The 25,210-nt window shown below is 46.5% G+C and overlaps 1 protein-coding gene across 1 annotated transcript in view; it reads right to left on the reverse strand.

Moving 5' to 3' along the window:
• The window catches only part of LOC146809267 (alpha-tectorin-like), a 59,251-nt gene extending 58,203 nt beyond the window's left edge, over window positions 1–1,048 (reverse strand). Inside the window, exon 1 of the mRNA XM_085616085.1 lies at window positions 1,017–1,048. The gene's annotated coding sequence lies outside the window, so the exon portion shown is untranslated. The remainder of the gene's footprint in view (window positions 1–1,016) is intronic.
• Window positions 1,049–25,210: the final 24,162 nt, after the last annotated feature.

Here is a 25,210-nt window from a genome sequence, read left to right on the forward strand (position 1 = left end):
ACCCCAAAAATTACAAACTTACACAAAAGTGTAAGTTTACCTTTGTGAATCAGGCTCTGAGTGTTAGATATTAGTGAGTGCAATTTACACACGTGTAAATAACTGTAAATTGGTCAATGCAGACGCAGGTATTGTGTATGCATATTTTGAACCAGCGCGGGCATTAAATGACCGCGTTACTGTCCTTAACTCCACAGTTCGCCTGCCCTGCCCACGTCCTCAGATCCCTGTTCACTGAGTAACTCCTGTCAGAGTGTTTGACTTGTCACCAAGGGGCATATTATCAAGGACGGCGATAATGGCCTTGATACTATGCCCTGGAGAATTCCCATAGAAGCCCATGTTCACATCAGAACATGGGCTTCTGTGGGAATTCCATAGAGCATATTATCAAGCTCATTATCGCTTTTCTGCCGCTAAACCGGCGATAATTTTTAACGCCGTCCTTGATAATATGCCCCAAAATGAGCCTAGTCTTCCGCTAGCAGCTGTGACTGCTCCTAGTTGCATCATGCCTACTCTCGCATAAATCCTAGTTATTGGGCCATTTGTATAACATGTCTTTTGTGTTTCTACTTGTTTACGGTTCTCTTGTAAATCTCTCTGTGGGAGACGCGGTTTGGATACAAATCTCTCATGGTCACTGTGAACCTGGGTGTTTGGTGTGGTCACTTGCGTGAGGCCAGCAAAGTTCCTCTCCGATTCTTGCAACTGGTCCATTCATTGGAGCTGGTCTCTCGTGAGCCTTGCGCGCTCCAGCGGATACCTCATGTACAACATTAACAACAATGACTCCCAATGCATAACGCATGCAAACCCCATCATTCTTGTGGGAATTACGTGAGCTGCACGAGGGAGCAGTTGCTATTCCGTGAACTCAGTAGTGACTGTAAAGCAACAGGCGGGGGTATCAACTTGGGACACCAAATGCTTGCAATATCCCTGAGATGCATAGACTATGCAGTTCCACCCTTTTCTCCCAACAAGACAAAAATGCAAGAATATTGTGGTCTTACCTCTGAACAGATGAAATGCCCTTTCAGCTGCTGGCGTTGGTTCTCCAAGCCCGCGACTTAAATACACCTGGGGGTGAGGGTGTCAGTGCCTTCCTCAGAAGACATCACGGATACAGCATGTATTTGCACAAAGTAAATGTGCTGTGTAAACTGTTCATTGCTAGTGATTACACTTGAGCAGGTGTTTTCTCCTCCTCCCAGACCATATTTGGCTTGAGTCCACACTCCTCGGGAGGCCATGGTTTATGTGCACTTATACCTGCAGTCGTGGCAAAAAGGAAACACACACTGTCAAAGCCAGTAGGTCTCACCAACACAATGTTTATTGGCTTTGTCAATGTTTCTTTTTTGATTTAACCATGTTGTACAGCAGGACGCCAGCTATGCAGCATTGCTGACAGAAAAACAAGCTTCGGCAAAGCCAATAGTTCTTGCTTGTGTAAGAGTTATTGACTTTTCCAATATCCTTTAGCCATGTTTCATTGCAGTGTGTCTGTGCAGCAAAGTTGGAAAGTAAAGTTAGGACAAAGCAGGCAGCGTATTGTAGCACTTTTTCTGGGGAGGATGGTCAAGCAAGACCGGGAGCAGTAGGTGGGGGTATGGGCAAGCAACAATGAAGGGGGGAGTGGGGAGACATGAGGCAGCAACATGGACAAGAGGTAAATGGGAGGGGGAAGAAGTAACACTGAGACGGGATGAATGTGAGGGGGAAGAAGCACTATGTACAAGGGAGAGTGAAAGGAGAGTGAGAGGGGAAGAAGAAATAGTACTTCAATCCCAGCACGAGCAGCGGACAGACACTAATCAAGAGGAAGCAATCTGTGCTTGGCCCATGCTTCACAGAAAGAAAAGGAAGTGATGCCCGGCAGTAGCTGGCCAAATTAGGCGGCAACATAGAAAAGTGACAATGAAGCCAATAAATGGAAAGCAATGGGTGGGCTGCAAGACCTTCATGGTAAACAATGCCCCTCGCAGTGACAGCGCATGTGCTGTCGGCAGATGAGTCTTAAAAAGGGCGATGACGCGGGGCCGCGCAATAGGGGTTTTTCTCTTTCCACCTTGCTACAATGCAGTTGTGCTGCTGTACAACAGGGCTAAACAAGGATTGGCAAAAACAGTAACTCTCATCTACAAGTGCTATTGGCTTTGTAAATGTCTTTTAGCCATGTTGCATAGTAGCTGCAGCATGGCTAAAAGTTAGGGAGGAAAAAGCACCATGACACGGCCAGCACTGACCACATCAGAGCGGGGTCAGTATCTTAACATGGAAGAAATGCAAAGATATTCACTTTTTTACGGATCATACAAATGTGATTATGTCTTAACTTTTTGGGGCCACCCTGCCCCTTCAGCCAGCTGCAGGGAATACAATATGCATTTACCTTCCCTGGCGGCGCGAGCCTGTTCTTATTACAGGGTTTTTGTGGGCTGGGGGAAGTTGCCCTGGAATGACTTTATCAGATGAACACTGATGACTGATGTATTAGGGCTGCTTTGTCGAGGTCAGTTTTACCACTAGACAGGTATTGCCTGTGGGTGCTCATAGTGCAGCCACCAAAGCAAGAGCAAGTGAACATACTATCACACCAAGAGATGCAAGTTGGATACCACAGAGAGCCTTGAATACACATGAAGCACCTAAGAATTGTTAAGATGAGCATTACTCAACTGAGTAATTAAAATGAGTGTGTAAGTTGTTAAGTCAGCCTCTATTTTGTGATGTGGGCGTATCTATTGAATTTATAATTTTGCAACTTTTTTTTGCAAACATTTTATATCTTTCATTGTACACCACTCACATGACACGTTGTAAACGAAGCCTGGTTTGTATCAGGCGGCAGAATTATCCACAGTGACTTATATTCCTATGCACCCTCACCCCAGGTCCATAGCACATGGAGGGCCTTATTTATGAGAGGCTTGTGCCACAGGAGCGTCACTTTTCTGAAGCTCTGGCGGCGCAAGCCTCTCAATCATACCTATGATGACTTGCAAAGACACTCTGCGTGGCTGTGCTTGGGCGCATAGACATGGAGTAAGACAAAGCAGTGCAAGTTGCGTCCTTGCCTTACTCTACGCCAAGGAGGCGCTCCATGGGCATTGCTGTGGGTTTTCCCACACAACACCCATGGATTTTGGCGCTGCCCCAGATTTAATTAATCATGTAAACCTGGGGCAGCGCCAAAACCATATGCCTCCCCAGAGCAGTGAAACAAGGAGAAATAGTTTTATTTCTCCCTGTTTTTTCCTATTTCCATGTGTGCTGCATTCTGCAGCATGCATAGAAGAAGGAAAATACCTCTTGGGATTGTGTTTTTTGCCGGAAGGTGTCCCTTCCGCCCTTCCTACACAAAAACAATCCTACCTGTAATGAAGGCACCCATGCACCATGGTGCAAGGATGCCTGTGTTGGTGCTAGGCAGCACGGGGTGCAATAAATACAGTGCATTCCGGTCCTTTCACATTGACGCAGGACAGCACAGCAAGAAGACTTGTGGAGCTGTCCCATGCCAAGTCCTCATAAATGAGGCCCGAAATGTGCACTGGAAGAGAGTATGAGGGTGTTTTGCACACTGTGTAAACTTCTTTTTACTTATCCTCTAAGCAGTTTGGTCACCCTGATTGTAAAGCCCATGTGCACATCCCTTTGCACATATTGATCTCATGTTGCGCTGTACTGGTGGCATTCACTCACACCATATTTAGGATTCACATGTGCATGCACTAAAGGATCTAGGTAGAAATGCTGCTGCCAGATTAAATTTGGTGGTATGTAATAGAAAAGGGCAGCACCGAGCGCAGACCTGCTGCTCTATTAGATGAACGTACCACTGTGCAGCACAAGTATGTGGACACATGCATGAAATACCACTCATTAATCACTCGCACTGGTCAATGTTGCATGACATGAGACACTCCACAGCACATATAGAGGGCAACTGAGGTACTGTAGCAATTATACAGATAAAATGCAATGGACACATAAAATGCTATATGGCACTTGCGATGAGCCTTGCACAACACCAAGAGCATAGGCTTAGCAGGGAGTGGGAAGCAATAATAAGAAAAATTCTCAATTCGAGCAGATGCAGCGGAAGGACAGCAAGCAGGACTTGGTCCATGCTCCACGGAAGGCAGAAACGGAAAAAGTGGAAGGGACATCGGCATTTAGTGGCCAATTAGGCAGCAAATGAGAGTGAGAATGGAGCGAGCAAATGGTAAGAAATAGGAGTGCTCGAAGCCCATTATATTAAATAAAATGTCTATCACGCAACAGTGTACGCATGCTATTTCAGGGTAGACCCAAAAAGAATCCATAATGAATTCCATAGACCCGGCAAATAAGCTTTCTGTGCCCAAAAAACAAAAAAATCTAACGCAATGAAACCTGGTTGCCAGAATGGGGCAACAAGGAATAACAATTGGTACCCCTCTGCTCCTTTTGGCATTGCCAGCATCAAAGGGTCGAGCAGATCTGGCTCCCTCCTTGTTATTCCTCCCCCCGCTTGGTCACTACGGGTGTCCCGCAGGGCTCCTCTCTGAGCCCTTTGATCTTTAATATATATGTTACGCCTCTGATCCACTTGGCTGAAGCACTCGGTGCTAAGGTGATGGCCTATGCTGACGACACTCAGCTGCTTTTCACCTGGGATAAGGCCTCCAGCTCAGCCCTGGATGCCCAACAGTGTCTTCGTTCCATCTTCGCTTGGCTGGCAGGGGCTCAGCTTAAGTGCAACGACCAAAAATCGGAAATTCTGCTCTTTGGCACTTTCCCCTATGACTTTTGTCATCAGCTTTGGCCCCAGGAGCTTCTTCTCCCCTCGTCCGAGGGTCGGCCCACCAAGAATTTGGGCGTCTGGTTTGAGGAGAATCTGCTGTTTTCCACCCAGGTTAAGAAAACTGCTGGCTGCTGCTTCGGACTTATTAAAACTCTGAGAAAGTTCTTTCCTCTCCTTCCGCAGGCAGCCAGAGTCACAGTCACCTGCGCACTGATTCTTTCCCGGTTGGATTACGCCAACTCTCTCTATATTGGCTCCCCGGGATACCTCATCAAGAAATTGCAGGTAGTCCAGAACACTGCGGCCAGGCTACTACTGGGTCTCTCCTCTAGACTGAGTGTTACCTCCCACCTGATTGCCCTTCATTGGTTACCAGTAGTGGCTAGAATCAAATGTAAATCTTTGGTTCTGGCGCATCGTGCCCTTCATGGTCAGGGTCCCCTCTACCTCCAGAAACGCTTCTCTTTCTATGCCCCCGCTCGGGCCTTGCTCTCGGCTTCTCTGGGACTGGCCCTGGTTCCTAGATTCAGACTTCAGAGGATGGGAGGTGGTTCTCTGGTGGTCAGGGCCAGTAGGGCCTGGAATGCCCTCCCCCTTGATCTTCGTCTTACGCAGGAGCTCACTGCTTTCAAAAGAAAGTTGAAAACATTTCTCTTTGTCTGATCTCCTCTGTCTGCCTCAGGTTCGCGCCGGGATAGTCGTGAGTAGCCGAGCGCGTTACAAGTGGAATATAACATAACATAACATAACATCTCAGGGGGCAAGATTCAAGTGCCATGAACAAAAAGTAAAGAGGGCTGTAGTTTGTGTTCCTTGCCCATTCCGTATTCTCTCAAACTGGTGGCTGTTTCCTAATTCTGTGTTGTGAGGACTGTATGGAACTAGAAAGTCTTGTATCATTTGACAATCTCATGGGCTGGAAGTATAATTATTTTCAAAGTGATTACTATAAGCACTGCCTGCAAAGAAGTTTTCTCAGCAAAGGAGCCTGAGCTGTCCTGGTTCATAAAAAACAAGGACTCTTAAAGCTGGCACTGCACACAGTGCTCAGTGTTTGGTAAGTTGCTTTTTAAGAGCACCCTCAGAGTCTGGGCAATGTATAAACTTACTGCTGGGACAGGAAAGTCTTTTGGATGGTGCTGGATGTGCACCCCTACCCTGGGAGCCCCAACTGCACTGATTTCTGGATCCCTGGTGCTGAGGTTGGTTGTCATTTTCTCATGCAACATAGGCCTGCCTGTCTCACAGATTTCAGTCTTTCTGTACCAAGAGGGGCACCCAAATCACTACCCTCATCATGGTGAAAGTCTACTGCTTTTTGCAGGAGCTAAGCAGCATGAGCACGGTGGTGGCAGCATACCGTGTAGTGATCAGTAGAAGTGAAGAGGCCTTTTTACCTATGTCAATGGAGTGAGGCCTACAGAGTCACTCATGTAAAGTTCCACTGCTAAACGCTTAACTCAACCTTGGCGTACACCAGGTTACTATGTAGTGCTGTGCAATGCATGTGTGTTGAAAGCATGTGCTAGGTGTATGTGTGCCTGCTATAATACGTGAAAGATACTGGGTTCCATTTTAGTTGACTGGAGGTAGAGCAGTTCCCCCAGACAGATATGCCGTTTGCTGCAATCCTGTGAGCTGAGTGGGGCACAAACTGGAGAGAGGAGAGCTAGGCTTTCCAGCACACTTCAAAGGGCGCACTTTGATTCAGGCATAGGCCACTGTAACGGGGCGTAGGCACATCTCAGGAATGAGATGAGGCTGATTGGAGAATCATAAACATTAGGGTCAAAGCCTTGGGCTAACCTTTTGATACACATATTATTGTGGCTGCCCTCCAGCTGTGAAGCTCTAGTCACTCTCATGGCCTGTGTTGTGGGGCTATCTGATTTGGAATTTGTTGGAAATGCTCTTTCTGCAGGGTCACCCTCAAAATATATGCCTTCATCCTCCCCTTTTTGCTCAATTTGTTTTTGTTGGCTCTAGGCCTTTTACCACTGCCAACGAGTGCAAAACTGCATGTGTTCTCTCGCTAAACATGGTTTGATTGCTTATCCACAATTGGCATATTTAATTTACCTTTAAGTCTCTAGTAAAGCGCACAACATGTGCGCAGGGCCTGTAAATTAAATACTACTAGTGGGTCTGCTGCACTGATTTTGCCACCCACTTAAGTAGCATTTTAAATATGTCTCAGGGCTGCCACTGCAGGGCCTGTGTATGCTGTTTACACTGCCACATCTACTTGTCATTTAAAGCCCTTTGCCAAGCCTTAAACGCTCCTCTTATTACATATAGGTCACCTCTAAGGTAGCCCTAGGTAGCCCATAGGGCAGGATGCTGTGAAATTATAAGATATGACATGTAAGCTTAAGTTTTACATGTTCTGATGGTGAAAAGCTCCCAAATTCGTTTTTTACTACTGTGCGGCCTACCACTTCCATAGGTTGACATTGGGTTTCCTTGTTACATTTAATAAGCTGTAATTCCCAATTGGAATGTGGTGGATCTGTTATATTTAGTATCACTGGAATTGTACTGATAAATCGTCTTTAATGGCAAAGTTCAATTTATCATTACAATTTTAAAAATGCCACTCTTAGAAAGATGCTTAACTTAGAGGCCTATATTGGGCCTATATTGATGTCCAAACTAGGCCACGGAAATATGTAGTACAAAAAGGATGTTTGGATGTATATTTATAATCAACACATTTTGAATAAACCACCTTAAAGTCTAAAGCAGTTTTGCCTTTTTCTTGATTCTTTATTGTAAGAACCAACAAACGAAAACATTAACTCATGGCTTCGAAAAGGACAATAAATACAAACAAATTTATGAAAATTCAACAATACAACATCCTTTACAATTTTATGAAAAAGGACAATAATGACATAACATAATTACACAAAACAGACAAGTCCTTATTTAAACAAAGAAACATGGCGGTACAAATTATTTTTTGTTTTTGACCAAAGCAACCTGCCATGTACAGCTAAGCACCACTTCATTACACCAGACCAATTGATCTGTTTGTATACACAATTGTGCTATGGGTTTAGTGGTAGATACTGCTAGCTGGGTGGGGTAAATGCGTTTCAGAACCCAAATCGAGTTCAGGGTTCTCCTCAGGACCGGGACGTGGTCGAACACTGAGAAAAATAATAAAATAAACAAGTTGTTTTATTCAATTTAAGCTTCCTGTAATCTAATTCCCTATCTACATCCATTCGGGTAATTTAATCTCACCTTGTTTGGAAATAAGGCGAGCACTTGTGGTGTTGTAGTCAATAAAACCACAATGGGTCGGAGTTGCATTAATTTTCAGAAATCATGAAAAAAGATTTTTAAGTAAAGGCAAAGCAGGGGTGCGTTCCATTAAAACTGCCACACTGACTCAAGAGCCCAAACGTAGTGTATTTGTTTAGTTAATTGAATAATGAGGACACACCGAAAGGCACTGCTGGCCAATAACACGAGGCAAGTCGTTTTGTTTCGATAACTAAACCAATGCACCATGTTTGGGCTCTTGAGTTTGTATAATTATTTGTACCCCCACGTTTCTTTGTTTAAATAAGGACTGGTCTGTTATGTGTAATTATGTTATGTCATTATTGTCCTTTTTCGTAAAATTATAAAGGATGTTGTATTGTTGAATTTTCACAAATTTGTTTGTATATATTGTCCTTTTCGAAGCCATGAGTTAATGTTTTCATGTTTTGGTTCTTAAAATAATGAATCAAGAAAAAGGTGAAATTAAAACACCAAAATTGCTTTAGACTTTAAGGCGGTTTATTCAAAATGTGTTGATTATACGTCCAAACATCCTTTTTGTACTACATTCTTAGAAAGATGTTTTTTTTTCTCTAAGCCCTGTGTGTCTACAATACACTTCTTGGGTGGGTGACAGCTGGACTTTGTGCTTTCCCTCTAGACAGCTGCACACAAAGCGAGCTTATGTGTGACTGATGGGCCATCCACATCCTGATGGGCCATCCTGGGCTTCACAATGACACCTAATTAGGCTGTGTTCTGTCACCACCCAAGGGACTGCTCAACCCCCTGTAGTGAGTCTGGAGCCAGGGCAGGAAGGGAGGACCTCTGTGCACTTCAAAGTCCCTCTTTGAAGACGCCTCCACATCAAAGGCAACACTGGGCATAAGAACTGGACTTCAGACCCTACCACTTCAGTACACTTCTGGACCTGTGGATGCTCAGCCAGGAAGAAGGACTGCTGTGCTACTGAAGGACTGCCACTCTGCTGGACTGCTGCTCTGGAAGAGCTTATTTTAAGTTGTGCTGACCTGCCTGCTACCCTCCTTGCCTGGGTGAGAAGGACTGGACCTGCACCACTTGAACCCAGAGTGACACCCAGGGCTTGTCCGCTTGCCTCCGGTTCTGAAGTCTAAGTGACATCAAAGTCTTCAAATAACCCACCTACAACACCTGTACTCTGCCATCTGTGAGTCTTGCCCAGCCGAGTGGTTCTAATACAGTCGTGGAGCCTTAGAAGTGGTATAAAGTACTGCAACTGCCAAAATCCATGCATTACCCTCATTGCTCAGCTCAGAACAGGTGCATCTCCTTCAATGATAACGCATTGCAGCATTTGCAAGGATCTAGTAAATATGTTTGTTTTTGGCGTGGCACATCACCTACGTTTTCAACGCATCTCTGACTTTGTGCGCCTTGGAATCGACGCATCGTCCACAGCCTAATGATAGATGATGATGCATCACCTCCTCTGCTCCATGCATCAGATCTCCATTGATGACTCAAACAAGGTACTTTGCAGCGGAACAAGATTGGTCCCTGTAACCAACCTGCACTTCATTGCGGTCAGCCCGAACCTTTGGATTTGATCTGGTCTAGCGCAACCACATACACCCGATTAGTACCTACTGCTTTTAAGGTGTCATTCAAGACATTTAAAAAAAATCATAACTCTGAATCTACCTACCAGATTTTTGTTATTTTTCTATTGTTTGATTTATTAAATTAAGAGCTATTTCTGTGGTATCTTTTTGTGTGGCGTTTCACTCTTTGAAGTGTTGCACAAATATATGGGGAGCTGAGTGAGTTAAGGTGTGCAGCAGAGCGGTTGGTGGTTGGTGCTGGCGACTTGTGTTGGCTAGACGGTTAGGCAGTCTCAGTCAGTTCTGTCTCGCTCCCTGTCATCCCTGCCATTGTGCTTTCTGACCACTATCTCAGCAGTGCAGTCAGGTTCTGCCAGGTTCTGCTAAACTATTGATTGAAGAAGGTTGAGTTGTACCTCCCCTTCCTATCGTATATAAGTTTCTTTCAATGGGGAAGCACAAGACACTGGAGGTCCCTAACAAACCTTCAGACCCCCCTCTAAGAACTCCCAGAACAACACTGGATGGTTTCTTGCTTATAGCAGTTAATGTTGTCAACATGGAAATTGAGCTGGCAGAATGGGGCTTATCACACTCTCCCTCGTCCTCTTCTTTGCAATGCGATTCAGGGACCACCAACATAGGCTTTGCTCCCAATCTGGTTCAACAAACAGACAAACAAATTGGGGAGGCAGGATCAATGGTTTGCTCATCTAGGGCATTGACTCAGCCAAACCCAGGGGTGAAGCAGGCCATTTCTCAGAGGTCAGGTTTGTCATCTCCACTCATATCTCTGGAGCAGAGTATGGAAAAAGGGTCATAACTAAGGAAATATGGGATAACCTCCGCAGCAAAGTACTGGAGCTCCTGAATAACTAACTTGATTCCATTCTGGCTCGTCTGAGGAGTATTGGAAGTGAATTAACCAAGTTGGGTTCATGTTTGTCTGCCCAGCTGCCACAGGCTTTGGTAAAAGGGGCTCCTTCTGCCCCAGGGCCTGTAGTGATCAGCTCCTTCCCTCATCAGTCTTAGCCTCCACCCCCCCAGAGATCACTAATTCCAATTAGGAACAGGTACCATACTTCCCAGGGAGCAGGGCCCTCAGAAGTAAGGGTGCTAATTTCAAATGTAAATGTGGCGGGAAGAGGTCCCGACAGGTTTACAGAACAAGTGAGTAACCCTCAAGCCTCTGCCCGCAACCACGCCCAGACAAGCTACCCCTTTACCCAGCTTCCATCAGAGAGTACCCCCTATGTGATAGTTCTGACGAATGTACCAACCCTAAAATCCATCCAAAGAGAATATCACTTGGCACTGAAAGGCAAAGTAACCCATTGGCTTGGGTCAGGTATGGGGTGGTTGTGTGATGTTAGAATGGTCAGAAGGTCCCCTGGGGGGTCCGGGTACAAAGGAAGTGGCTGAGGTTTGCGTAATATTTTTATTTAAGTCACCCCACACTGCCAGATTAATTTTGAGGTTTTTTAGCAAGCATTCTCAATCCATTTCCAGGAATTACCTTTAGATTACTTCTACAGGCCTGAGGTTCTTTCTGCATGGCGCAGGAAAGTAAACGAACATCACCAGGGTGCCCTGAATTCAATCTACAACGTAGAGGTGAGGAATTCATTTGAAGCATTCACATCTCTGGAAGAGCTGATTTGACTCTACACCCGAGTGTTATCTCTTCAATCTCTTGAGTCGGGGTTCCATTATCAGGATTAAATGTACTATTGTGGTGAGCAACCCAAGCCTCCACTGGAATGTCAGTATTTGTGGAGGGTTTCTCATACCCTGAAAAGAAAGGCCGATTCACAACCTTCCAGAACAGTGCTGAATCCTTCAAGATGGAGGCGTTTGGCAATGGCCTACTTTGAAGTCACTCCCACTTCACAGGCACATTTAATTATAAGTACTGGGGCTTTGACCCTACCAAAAGAGCACTCTACTGGACCTGTGAAGAACTCTACCAGGAGTAAAGATTTCTGTGCTACAAGGATTGCCACACTGCTTGACTGCTGGTCTTGGAGAACTGCTTTTCTGCTTTGCTGTGCTGCCCTGCTGCCTGCTGATCTTTACCCTGCTGAGGGCAAGGACTGGACCCATCTCACTTGAACCCAGAGTGACTCCAATTGCTTGCTGGCTTGTCCCCTGTTCTGAAGTCTCAGGGCCATCAAAGACTTCCTACAACTCTGCACCTGGATTCTGCCATCTGTGAGTCCTGCCATTCCCAGTGGTGTCAGTCCAGTCCTGGTCCCTTGAAAGGTGATTTTTGCAATCCAGAACAATCAAAATCCACACTGTGACAACTTTGCACAATTCAAAACTGACACAGTGCCCTTCGATGCCGACGTAGTGCTGATCTGAGGACATTCCAGCATTGGTCGACGAAGACGGGGGAACCAACTGCGAAGTTTTACGACCACACAGTGCCTGCATCGTAAAGGGTTCGAACACAACATGGGACCCAACTGCAAGGTTCAACGACGATGCAGTTCCTGCATCAACAAGGGGTTTGACAAAGATGCTGGACCCGACTGCGAGGCTCGATGACAGCACATCTACCCGACGCCTGAATCGGAGCCGACACATTGAGACTTGACGCTGACGCTTGCTCCTTCCAAGGCACCTTTTCAGAGGGATCAGAATTAGTCCTGTAGCCGGCCTGCCCTCCAATGCATTGAGCCTGAACTTTGGATCCACCCTGGTCCAGAAGGAGCTCAAGTAACCCATAAACACTATTTGACTCTAAGCACTGGGTTGTGATTTAATCTTTTCAAATTCATTGCTTCGGTTCTATATATAGGATTTTGTACAGTTTGGTCTTGTTTTACTCATAAAAAAAATTATTTTCGAAATGTGTGGAGTATTTGTGTGTGTACTTCATTGTGTTACTGTGTGTGTGTTACACAAATACTTTACACATTGCCTCTTCAGATAAGCCTGACTGCTCTGTGCCAAGCTACCAGCGGGTGAGCACAGGTTATCTTTTAGTGTGTATCTAGCTTACCCTGACTATGATTGTGGTCCCTACTTGGACAGGGTGCATACCTCTGCCAACTAGAGACCCAATTTCTAACAGTGCGGCATTCGAATTGAGCAGTGTCCAGAAGGTTGTTGTTCTCTAGGTGTTCCGTGAGTTGGTGGTTGATGGCCTTTTCGAGGACTTTGGCTCGAAACTCACTATTCAAGTGTGGAAGTAATGGTCCTGTCCTATCGGACCCTCAGGGAAAGGAAAATGGAAGCCACAGTATTATGGTGTTGCTGTTTTGTGCCCAATGGCCTTGTGCTACCCCTAGTTATGTTCTTCTAATTTTATTTCAGTTTCCCATTTGGGTGTGTGTGTGTTTTAATGTGAAATTCTTAGTATTTTTTTTAAATTTTCTTTATAGGTTCTGTAAATTCCCATTTTCATGGACTGGTTTGATTGTCATTTTTATTACTTTACCTGTTACTAGGGATGTTCTAGCTGTTTTAGACCCGTTTTTGCTGGCCCTAGGACTCTGTGCACTTTACTCCTCCCACCGGAGGTAAAGTCCTAGAGGTCTCCCTTCTAAACATAGGTAAATGTCATATACCTAAATGGCACATTTAATTTACTTATAAGTCCCTAGTATATGATACCTTCTTCTATATTGTAACTACCTCCTGTATTAGGTAGCCTTCTTGTATTTTTTTATCTACCTGCTTTAATTTTCTCCCATATGTAGCTTGGACTTTAGACTGCGTGCTTCTCCTGTATAATGTATCCCTATCTCTCCCAATCTGATCCCTCCCATCCTGATGTTTTGCATTCCTCCCCCTAAATCCTGTAAAGCGCTCTGATACCCTCACGTGTCTGGTTCACACTCTATAAAGCTATAAAATAAATAAATACTACATGTACATGGGACCTGTAAATTAAATGTTACTAATAGGCTGCAGCACTCATTGTGGTAACCACCAATGTAGCACTATAAAACATGTCTGGGGGCCTGACCCTGCAGAATGTGTGTGCAGTTTTAAACAGCCAATTCTACCTGGCAAAGTACACCTTTTTATTACTTATAGGTCACACCTAAGCTAGTTCCTAAATGTCCATAGGGCAGGGTGAACAGTCTTTAAATTGTAGGCATGTACAAATGTTTTACATGTCCTGGCAGTGTAAAACTTCAAAAGTCATTTTTCACTGAAGTAGTGCTAGCCCTCCCACTAGAAAGCACCGAGGGTCATATTTACAAAGTAATTTCGGAGGTGCAGCAGAATTTGCCACGCCGCGCTCTGTCATTTCCAAAACGCAGGGATGCGTCGTATTTACAACAAAAGGGCACACACCTGTGTTTTCCCTAGTGCTGGTGCTAAAATTAGCTGCTTACTACCAACATAGAATCTCTTGCACCATAGTGCAAGGGTGCCTGAGTTGCAGGGAATGAATGTTTATGAGCAGGAAGGTGTCCCTTTCTGCAGCACATAAACAACCAATAATGGCAATGTGATACTTCTATGTTTGCTGCATTCTGCAGCACACATATAAGTTGAAAATTGTCATTAATTAATGTTTAATGGCATTTTGATCTTTCTATGTGTGCTGCAGAATGCAGTGCGCATGGAGAAGAAACAACTAGAAGAAATAAAAGTATATTTCCTAGTTGCGCCAATCTAACGCCAGCTATTTCATGGGGTTTTTGGCACTGCCTCATATTTACACTCTTGTAAATCTGAAACAGCATCAAAAAGCAATGGACCCTGCAGTGAAACACCCACAGCAACACGCATTGCACACCACTTTCATGCAGAAAACTGTGTGAAAGTGTACCATATTTAAAAAGCGTTGTTGAGTCACAAAAGTGGCTTATCTGCACTTTCTAATAAGGAGCAGGATACTGCACCACAGGGACATAGGTAAACGTGTCGTTCCTGTGACATAATCCCCTTGTAAATATGTCCTAATGTTACATTATCAAGATTTACAATGCTTCAGTTTGGGAGAAGCTGGAACCATGATTCTAGTACTCATTTTAATAGTAATTTAAATCCAAATTAATGGTCAAGTCAGGTTTTATATTACTGATTTATAAATTAAACTTTTAGAAAGTTGCCATGCCTCTGTCTAAACCAAATATGCCTTTCTGCGACTATCCAGTGATGCCTGACTGTTAATGGCTCTCCTGGGGTGTTTATTGCTCCCAGATAGTGGACAACCGGTTTGGGTTTGGAGAAGTGTTTTTCTTAATTGAGCTGGAAAGCTTGGTGGGTTGTGCCTAGCCCCTTCCTGAGCTTCAAACTGTGCCATCCTGTCACTGGCAGATGTAGCTCATTCCAAAGTCTGGCTCACTTTGTCTGCCTAGTCAGTTTGGCTCCAAACCCAGTGGGAGAAGGGAGATGCCCCAGAACAGGTTTGGTTTGACCACAAGAGAGGATTTGCCCATTATCATTGCCACACCTCTGGCTTGGCACAGGTAGCCCTGACCAGGAGAAGAAGGGTTTTGCCATGTTGCATTTAGGTAGAGAGGGGCACTGTGGGATAGTTTGCAGTAAAACACACAGGATGTGCTGCAAAAGTGGGTAGGGTTAGACCTGGTAATTCTTCCCCCCTTGGTTTGGGATTGGCCAGGAGTTTACCCCACTAGGTGTTTACCCTACACAGCGGAGGGCACTTTCTATAAATATGGCATTCCCAGTACCCTCCTCAGAACACATTTGTACCTTTGGAAGAACATTAGAGGGCTGGACCTGCTGTCTGTGTTTCGAGAAGAGCCTTGAAGACTGGATCTGCTATCCCTCTTGTACCTAGAGCAATAAAGTGGACTCCACGGGTCACACAGCTGACCCCCTGTTTGGGCCACAGGGATGCAACCAGCTCCAAGAGGCCCTAATTATGTGTTCACCGCTGACCAGTTCCAACTGGACCTGCCCAGGAACCTGCTGCTGGCCTCTGCTGCAGTGTGTCTTGACCCACAAGTGCTGTCCCCAAGGTCATTGACCCTTGGCTAGTATCAAATTGTACTCCTCTTGAAATGCCCCGAAACCTTGGATTTAAAAACCTTTTGTCAACTTTTTGCTGTGAGAACCAGAGGGGAACCAGGTCCAACCTGCCAAGCGAAGCCCATGAAGGTGCAGTGCAGCTGGGCCAAAGATTCAAGTTGCTCCTGGTACTTTTTTCTCTTCAGTAACAAACTGATTCAGCAGGAACTCACAGAGAAGATGTCTGACCTTGTGGCTTCTTTGCCTTTCCCACTGGAAAGATCAGAGCACCCAAAAAAATGAAGGGTAGAAATATCCACCTTCCGAATGAGTAAAAATAATTCGGACGATGATGGATCTTCTCTGACCGTGAAATTCACATTTGTCCCGCTCAGAGCTTTCCTGCCAAAAAATCAACCACTTCACTGTAACATCATCCATCAACTATCTGTGGAGCCCACTTCAGCCACAACTTGCTGCTTTCCTCACTGGCAATGTTTGACCTCCATTCTATTTCCATACCTTTGACTAAGTCTGAAGGTAAAACTTTTCACTGGGCCTTGCATCCAACCAATGCCCCTTTGTGATCAGCCTTAATGTTTGACTGTCGTGTCAAGAACAACCAAATGTTCTACTGATTGGATGTTTGTTATTTTAGGGACATTTTATTTATTAAAATGTACTCTATTTTTCTAAATTGGTTAAGGAATTTTCTGCTTATTATTACTCTTTTCAAGCTTTATACGAGCAGCTAGACCCGAAGATATCAGAGCGCTTTACATGTTATGTGATAAGGTCTAAAAGTTGAACAATACAGCATTATGTTGTGTTTTGAATTTATTACTGTTTGGCACTGCATAAATACTTCACATATTGCCTCCAAGCTAAGCCTGTCGCTGTGTGCCATAGCTACTCTGGGGTTGAGCACAGGTTTATTTAGAGACTTTAGTGAGTCAGCCTAACAAGCACTGTGATTATAACTTGAGGTGGGTATGTACCCCAATCCCTCCACTCCAACTAATACCCTGAGTTTCTTACAGGTGGTTTTCAAGGATGTAGACCATACAAATAATTAAAGTATGGAAAACTTGAGAGATAAAATTATGAACACACAGATTCAATTGATAACACACTATTTTTTCCAGAATTAGTACAATTGGTAAAGACTTTCTTGGGGAATTCTCGAAGAGAGAATACATCACAGTTGTGATGAAAGATTGAGAGTGTACGGCTAGAATATAAAGAAGAAAATGAAAGTACTGAACTTCTTTATTTAGCAGAACAGACAAACTATCACTAGGACATACCTCAACCTATTGCAGGGGGGCATTTCAATGAAGTCAATCTGCATTCTTGTGAAAGGCCCTCCTTCTCGTCCTATCGTTCCTAGACGTACTACTGTTTTTCTTCCGGGATTGTATTGCTGACATATAAGGCATCTCTGACAAAAGCTCTCAGCTACAAGTCTGAATTTTGCATTATACCATGTCTGTTTGAAAAGTCTGATCATAGCATCTCTCCCTACATGTGCTTGTCCATGATACATTTGTGCCATGGTAGAAACCATGCTATCAGGCATGACTGATCTTCCATCCCGATACACCCACACATGATCTGTTTCCCGTGGTGCACATCCTGCTTTTACCCACTGTCTCCTTTCCTCATCTCCTGCTTCTTCCTGTAACTGCCTCACTTCTTCCCATGTATTCACAGTGTTAGTAAACAGCAAGGGACATTAATTCATTTCTTTTTCTCTCCCACGATTGACACAGTTCTGATTTCGTGCGCAATACTGTGCCATATCGTTGGCAAACTCGTTCCCCGCTGAGATATAATCAGCAGACTTCGAGTGCGCCGCACATTTTACTACTGCCAATTGCCTAGGCAGCTGTATCGCCTCAAGCAACTTTTCAACCACTTCAGCATTCCTTATAGGAGTTCCACTTGATGTCAAAAACCCTCTTTAGGACTAAATTTGCCCAAAGTCCTGCACAACACCAAAGCCATACTGACTATCGGTGATCACAGTCACTCTCAGATTCTTTCCCAACTTGCATGCTCGTGTCAACGCAAAAAGTTCAGCAACCTGGGCTGATCTTACTCCTTTCAGACAAGATGCTTCCAGTACAGCTGCTACCATACATACTGCATATGCTGCACTCAAAATTCCCTCGTCTGTTCTCAGGCATGATCCATCCACAAACATCACGTAGTCACTTTCTGTCAATGGTACATCTTTTATATCAGGACGTGGCTTGGTACAAAAATCAAGCACTTCCAACCAGTCATGATCCACATCATCTCTGACTTCCACATTCTCAGCATCAGGTAACAGTGTAGAAGGGTTCACATTCAGACTAGGCCTGGGCGAAAATTTAGTTCCGTTCGCGGAAATTGCGATAATTTGACATTTTCGCGTTCCGCGGAAAGCGCGAAAATGTCAAAATTTCCGCTTTCCGCAGCTTAGCGATAATTTGGTTCTTGCTCGCGCTGTAAAATAATACATTCTCGCGCGCGCGCGATCGCCTTACCTGAATCCCTGCGTTCGCCGACAAGTTTTCTTGATCTGGTTGTGTTCTCCATGAGATGTTGTATTGTTTTTAGCCATTTGCGCTGTCTCGCGACAGTTCGCGCCCGCAGTGACGTCATGCGTCGCGCGATCACGTCTTTCTTCTCGCGATCATGCACCGTGAGACAACTGAAAACAAGATGGCCGCGCCCGCGAGCAACCACATGGGTAAGTTGGCGAGCCACAACCATGCAGAAAATCTCGCGCACATGCGGGAAAAAAACTTCCGCATCTTCGCGATATTTCCGCGTGTTTGCGATAATTTTTAACATTTTCGCGATAATTTGCGAAAGTGGATTTCGCAAATTGCGCCCACCCCTAATTCAGACATCTCCCAAGGCTCACATTTGTTGCACCTAATATGACTTTCTCATATTTTGTTAGACGACTGTGTGTCATAAACTGAGTTAAAAGGATCGCCACATCATGAGGTACAAACACTCTCACAGGGTATCCCATCACAATTCCTTCCCTCTGTTCCAGACTCTTACAAGTGGCAGCTACAGCTTTCTAACAACCAGGCAATGCTACAGCTACAGGGTCTAGCATAGCTGAAAAATATGCAATTGGTCTTCTCAGTTTTCCGTGCTTCTGTATTTATACAGAAAGTGCACATCCATTTCTTTCGCTGCAATAGAGTTCAAACTCTTTTTCATAGTCAGGCATCCCAAGAGCTGGTGCTTCACACAAACCATCTCTCAATTGTTTAAAAGCCTTCAGCCCTTCTTTATATAACTCAATGGGGTCTTTTACATCACTCTTTGTTAAGCGCACTAAAGGCTTTGCAATCAATGAGAAATTACTAATCCACTGGTGGCAATATCCAACCATTCCAAGAAACATCCTCACTTCTGCCTGAGTCATTGGTGTTCTCATACCTTTTAGTATTCTGATTCTTTCTGCAGTCACTTTCCTTAGCCCTTTTTCAATTTTATGGCCCAAATATTGCACTTCTTTCTGACAGAATTGTAATTTTGATGGGGATACTTTAAGTCCTCCCTCTGCCAAATGATTTAGCAATGCAACAGTCTCCACTGCACAAGCTTCTCGAGTTCTCGATGCCATAAGCAGGTCATCGATATATTGGACTAGCACTGAACTTTCGGGCATTTTTAAATCTTCTAGGGACTTTTTCAGGATCTGATTAAATATCGAGGGACTCTCTGTATATCCCTGTGGGATTCGGCACCATGCCAAAGTACGTTCGCCAAACCGGAACACAAAAATCTGTTGGCTGTCAGGGTACAAAGGAATGGAAAAGAAAGCATGACACAAATCAATGACTGTGTACCATTCTGCATCATGAGGAATCTGATATAATATCACAAAAGGGTTTGGTACAATGGGGCAACATGATACAACGGTTTTATTTGCTTTTCTCAGGTCTTGTACTATCCTGAAAGTTCCAGTAGGCTTTTTCAGTCCGATAATTGGTGAATTACATGGACTGCTCATTATTTCCCTCAAAATACCTTGTTCAATCATCCTGTCTATTATAGTAACTCTATAATAACTCTATAATAGTTGTAATAGAGTAACTCCGGCAATTATCTCAGGTGTCAATTTATAATGTGGAATATTTGGATAACTTACTCCTTCTTTTACAGAAATTTTTACGGGATCTACATTTTTCATTAATCCCACATCTTCTCCTGTGAAATCCCATACCTCCGTTTTCCCTATTTTCTTCAATTCTTGAGGCAATCCCTCAGGATCAAATTTCAGGTTCCATATTAGCTATAGTCATTTTGTACAGTATGTCCTCATCAGGAATCTCAAAGGCAGTACAGAAAATTGTGCAGTTCATTTTGCACAGTAAATCTCTCCCTAACAAATTTACAGGGCTTGAATCGCACACAACAAAGCGGTGCATTTCGGTAAATTTCCCTATTTTAACTTTAACTGGTTCAGTAAGATACGTTTTTATCTGTCTGTTGGATACTCCAACTACTTGGATTGTTTCATCCGAGAGAGGAAGATTTTTGACATCAGCTGACCTAACAGTTGAACGAGTAGCACCAGTATCTACTAGCAAAGTAATGTTTTCATCATTTATATTTCGAAACACAAAAGGGCCTGTCTGGTCTACTTCTAGAGATGCGCCAAGTACGCCCTCTTCTTCCTGCCTTCGGCACCGTCAATAGCTTTCTTCTGACTCACTCTCATCGTGTTGTAGCCAATACTACGAAACAGCACTTGCACACAGCAGCTTAGTTACCTGTTCTTCGTTGTAGAATCCTGTCTCATTACTGTATTTCTGAGGAGTTACACTCTGTGGAAAAGGCGGTTTTGGCACCTGACACTGTTGGGCAACAATCTGCTGCTGTCGCTGCGGTTGACAGCTCACCTCATTCTGCACCTGTGGATTCAATGATGCGTTATCGCCATTAGCACATGGAGGAAATTTACACTTGATTCTCCAATGCCCTATTCTTCCGCAATTATGACATGGCCACTTCTTTTTGGCTTCTTCTAAACTAATCTGTCCTTTCCCTTTCCCAATATTGGGTCTTTGTTTCATATTTGTACCATTTGCTTCTTCAATCAGTTGGGCTTCCTGCCTTTCTGCCACTTTTACTTGAGCCCACATGGCTTTTTCTTTTAATTTACGCTGCTTGGCTTCAATTTCGTCACTAAAATATTTTGCATGTCTCAATACTTCATCTATCTTTTTATTTTGACAATCTACTGTATGCTGCTTAATCATTTCACTTACTTCAGGACGCAACCCATACACAAATCGATATACAAAATGACTCAAATCTTTTTCGCTCAAATTTTCATCACCACTGTATTGTTTAAAAGCTAATAGTAATCGCTCATAATAGGCATGTACAGATTCTTTTACTTCTTGGTGAGTTCTATCAATTTTTACCCAAACAGTTTCTTTAGGGGACACTTTATTTTTCAGAAAAGTAACTACCTGTTCATATTTTCTCATTACTTCTGTATCAGGAGCACCTGTCTTTGGATCTCTAGGGTATTCTTGAGTAGGCCAACCTATTGTAATTTTGCATTCTGCCCATAGATCTGCTGGCACAATTATGTCAAATAAACTGTTGAAATCAATCCATAGTACTTTTATGTTTAAAACGTTTTTATTGAGACAAAAACAAACCATGGGGGAGGGGGATAGGAGGTCAGGATACATAGAATACAGTCAAAGAAAAAGGGTGCAACTCCAGAGGGTTGGCAATAGGTAGCGCAGTAAGTCAGGGGAAAAAACACGGTAAATGAAGGCTAGAAATGCAAGCTATGGAATCCCCGCCCGCGTATCCAACACCCCAAATCTAAGCAATGAAAGCCATCAGCAACTCAACAGAACACAATCCCCCCCCCCCATCCCCCATCCTCCCGGTAACGAACCCCCCCCCCCCCCCCCACACCCCCCACCCCCTGTCCTATGGTCCCGCACCAGAGTAATCCGCACCAGGAAGCCCCGCACCCCCCCCCCCCTCCCTGGGAGGTCCCCGCCTCACATGTAAACTAGTCCGCCGGGGTCACCGGCGGCGTCAGCCTGAGAAGCCTAAGATACCTCGGGCAGGTGAGCTCCCGGAATTCAGTGGACAGCAGCGCTAGAAAGGGTTGCCACAGCTCTTCAAATTGGTCTATCTCCCCCGCAACCGTAAGCGACAGCTTCTCCATCCCCAGCACATGCCAAAGCCTATGCAACCAACCGGTGATGGAGGGGACGGTGGCTGTGCGCCAGTGGATTAGAATGTTCTGAACCGCAGACCCCAGCGCAATTGCGATCTGCCTACCCCTACGGGACTTCAGTGGGTACATTAGGTCATTGGGGAGGCCCAACAGGACATACGCCGGGAGTCGCGGCAGCTCTATCCCAAAGTGCTTATCCACCTCGTCCAGAACTTCCTTCCAGTAGGCGGTCAGCACTGGGCAATCCCAAAGAATGTGTGAAAGGGTACCTTCCTGCCCGCAGCTCCGCCAGCACCCCCTGTCAGTGTGTTTATGCATTTCATACAATCTCTCCGGGGTGTAGTACCAGTATGTGGACACCTTAGTAAAGGTCTCCGTAAGGCCCGTGTGATATGCAGAGTGCCGCGCCCGATACGCAATTTTGTCCCATTCCTTGTGGCTGAGTGTCCTACCCAATTCCCTGTGCCAGCGCTCCCTCCCCGGGTTGTAATAGTGAAACGTCGGGGGTTGTAGGTATTTGTACAGATCGGTAATTAGCTTAGCGTCGGAGGTCCGAGTAGCCAGCCACCTCTCATACGGTGTAATGGGACGGGCGGCGGTGGCACGCACCTGGGGCTGGAGGGCCCAATGACGAACCTGCATGTAGCGCAATCTGTCCAGCTCCGTCAGGCCGAACTCCTGGCGGAGTTGCTGAAAAGGAACCACTCCTTCCGGGCCATAGATCTGGAAGAGTGCCCTGCAGCCCGCCTGCACCCAGTGGGAGAAAACCCCCGGCTCCATCCCTGGGGAGAAGTCCGGGTTGCCCACAATGGGCTTGAGCGGCGAAGGGAAGGTGGTAAGGCCCCGGGCCTCACAGACCGCGTCCCACACACGCAAGGGGACCCGCGTAACAAAGGAAGCGTAAAGATTAGGGGGGCGATGCGCGCGGCGCAGGAATGGAACCTCTTGTAAGGTGCGGCCCGCCACTGCCTGGTCTTGAAAGAGCCAATGTTTGTCGGACTCCCACCTGCTCCACTCCACCAGATAGCGTAGCTGTGCCGCCTGAAAGTATTTATGGAGGTCTGGAATGTCGAGACCCCCCGCCTACGGAGCAAGCGTGGAGAGGACCCTCTTCATGCGTGGCCTGCGGCCCTGCCAGACAAAGCGGGAGATGTCAGCCTGCATTTGTCGTATCCAGCCCACCGGGGGTTGGAGCGGGAGGGCCCGGAAAAGATATAGTATCTGGGGCAACACCGTCATCTTGACCGCCGCGATTCGCCCCAGCCAGGACAGCAGGCCTTTGTTCCAGCGGCCAAGCTCGTCCTTGATCTTCCTGCTGAGGGAGGCATAATTGGCCGTAACCATCTCCGGTAATGTAGGCGCCAGTAGGATCCCCAGGTACGGCACCGTGGACGAGGACCACTGCATGGGGAAGAGCCGCTGAAGATCCCTCCTGGTATCCGCAGCCAGGGACACGTCTAACGCCATCGACTTGCTCATATTCATTTTGAAGCCGGCCACCCCCGCAAAGGCGTCCAGTTCCCGGAGGCAAGCAGGCAGCGACCTCCCAGGGTCGTCCAAGGTCAACAGGACATCATCCGCGTAGAGACTGATGGTGTGGACGTACTGGCCCATCCGGACCCCGACAGCATCCGGATTATTACGAATCCTCTGAGCAAACGGCTCCATGTAGAGGGCAAACAAGAGCGGCGAAAGAGGGCAGCCCTGCCGCGTGCCGCGCTCGATGGCAAAGCCACCGGAGCTACACCCGTTGACCCGCACCGACGCTGAAGGATGCTTATAGCAGTTGAATACCATGGTGCGGAACTTATCGCCGATTCCCAATTTCTTGAGGACCAGCTCAAGATACGACCAGTGGACTCTGTCGAAGGCCTTCTCCGCATCGACGGACAGCAACATCCGCTCCCCCGAGATCCTTGAGGCCTTCTCCAGAACATGCGTCACCCGCTTGGTGTTGTCAACCGTCTGTCTGCCGGGCACAAAACCAGCCTGGTCCGCCTCCACCAGACCGGGGAGGTGTGGACTCAGCCTGGACGCGAGAATCCCCGTGTACAACTTGAGGTCGACATTTAAAAGCGAGATGGGTCGGTACGAGCCGCAGAGGGCCCGGTCCTTCCCAGGTTTCGGGATTACCGTGACCGTCGCCCTCAGGAGATCCGGAGGGATGGCTCCCGGTTCGGAGAAAGAATTAAATAGCCGAGTAAGGACAGGGGCCACAGCCGTGCAAAAAGTCTTGTAAAATAGCGACGTGTACCCGTCCGGGCCCGGGGCCTTGCCATGTTTCAGCCGCGCGATAGCTGAAATCACTTCCTCAACATGGATGTCCCGCTCCAGGTGGTCCGCCTGAGCCGGATCCAGTACCGGGAGGGTCACCGACTCCAAATAGCCGTCGGCATCCCGTGGCGAGGAGGGCTCCTCAGCATACAGCGCCTCGTAGAAGCCGCGGAAAGATTCCGCTACCTCCGCGTCCCCGGAGACAACCCCCCTGTCCGTGCCCACTAATTCTTTCACAACGCTACGCTGTTGCGCGACCCGGAGCCGGTGTGCTAGGAGCTTGCCACATCTGTCCCCCCCAGTGTAGTAGGCATGTTTCAAGCGCAGGGCGGCATACTCCGCCCTGTCAAGATCCAGCGCCGACAGGAGCTTCCTCGCTGCCTTCAACTGCCTCCACACCCTCGGCGCCCCCGTGCGGCGGTGGACCTGCTCAAGCTCCCGGACCTGAGCTGTCAGCTCATCCCTCTTCAGTTGCCGCTCCTTATTTTCAGCTGCAGAGATAGAGATAAATTCCCCCCGGAGGACTGCCTTCAATGCCGCCCACTGTGTCGCCTGCGAGGTGTCAGTGTTGCTATTGTGGGTGAGATAGTCCCGTATGACCTCCCCGATGCGTTGCACCACCGACTTCTTGTGTAGAAGGGTATCCCGGAGGCGCCACACCCCCCGAGAGGGGCAGGCCGCCGGCCACTGGAAAACGCCGGTGACTGGGGAGTGGTCAGACAAGGTCAGGACCCCGATGTCCGCCGCCGTGGCAGCGGCACGCATCGGTCCACTCACCAGGAGGTAGTCCAGCCGTGAGTAGGTTCGGTGTGCGTGCGAAAAATAAGAGTAGTCCCTATCCGTGGGGTGCATGGAGCGCCAAAGGTCGTGCAAGTCCATTTCCGCAATCCGGGCCCTCCCAGCCTGGGACAGTTCCCCCGTCTGCGGGAAGCGCTGCGCCGATCTGTCCATCACAGAATCGAAGACAATGTTAAGGTCCCCCCCCAAGATAATGTGGCGGTCGGGGGAAGCAGTGACATCCACCAGCGCGGAGTCTAGGAAGCGCTCTTGGTGATCATTTGGGCTATAAACGGAGCCGACCGTAAATGCTATGCCTCCCAGGCGCATGCGATACGCAAG

This window comes from Triturus cristatus, chromosome 7 (genome assembly GCF_964204655.1).
Source record: "Triturus cristatus chromosome 7, aTriCri1.1, whole genome shotgun sequence".
Lineage (NCBI taxonomy): Eukaryota > Metazoa > Chordata > Amphibia > Caudata > Salamandridae > Triturus > Triturus cristatus.